We start from the raw sequence: 938 nt of genomic DNA on the forward strand, positions 1-938 counted from the left end.
GAAGGGGCAAGGAGAGGGGGAGGGAAAGGACAGGCTGAGCCAGAAGCAGGAGCAGTGACCTCGTGGTGGCATGCGGAGGTGGACTGAGACCAGGGAGGGGTGTGCTGGAGAGAGTGCGATACCCCATGGAGCAGGAACGTGGGGAGGAAGGAAGGGAGAGAAAGAACTCTGGAGAGAGTCCAAACAGACAAGCAAGGGGGTCAGGGGATGGCCCAGGGCAGGGGAGGAGAGCATGACTGCCCCCTCCCCTGATGAAAGCCAGGCCGGAGGGATGCAGGCTCCCTGGGGGAGGGGCAGGAGCCCCACTCCACTCACTCCGTGGGAGGGAGGGAGGACAGGCACAGACCAGGCCGAGTTTTATACTGGGGGAAGGGCACGTGAACTTGGAGGAGGTGGGCACAGAGCCCTGAGGTTCTGCCTTGAAGGGCAGTCCTGATCGCTCCCTTCCCCTCGGGCCAGGAAAATCTGAGTGGCAGGGCTGACGCCCTCCTGACTGTGACTGTAGGGGTGTCTGGGAGAACACTGTGTGTGGTGGGGGAGGAGAGAGCTGCAATTAGGGAACCTGACCTGTGCAAACTGGGGTACCCATTCACAAGTGGGGGAATCACAGGGGGGCAAAAGTACTGAAATTCCCCACTGTGTGGTTGGGGGACTCAGGGTTGCCCAACTTAGGGCTACCTCCGTGGTAAGACAGGCCAGTGGAGGGTCCAACAATATATGTCTGAGGGGGGTGTCAGTCCAGAATGGGGTGCCTGAAGCGACACATTCCTGGCAAGCACTCAACTCAACTGACGGCTCTCTTCACCTCCCCCAACAGGCCTTTAGCCAAGACACGTCTGGGTGCAAGGGAGAGGATTAAGGAGGGTGGACATCCCACCCTGGTCCCAGAAATCCTGTGAAATGTTTTTGAGCACATGCAAGTGCCCCACTCCTCACCT

General features: G+C 59.5%; 1 protein-coding gene across 3 annotated transcripts in view; it reads right to left on the reverse strand.

Moving 5' to 3' along the window:
- SLC4A2 (solute carrier family 4 member 2) overlaps nucleotides 1-938 on the reverse strand; it is a 17,066-nt gene that overhangs the window by 13,611 nt on the left and 2,517 nt on the right. The window lies entirely within an intron of this gene.

Source organism: Myotis lucifugus, unplaced genomic scaffold (assembly GCF_000147115.1).
Source record: "Myotis lucifugus unplaced genomic scaffold, Myoluc2.0 scaffold_336, whole genome shotgun sequence".
NCBI classification, from domain to species: Eukaryota; Metazoa; Chordata; class Mammalia; order Chiroptera; family Vespertilionidae; genus Myotis; species Myotis lucifugus.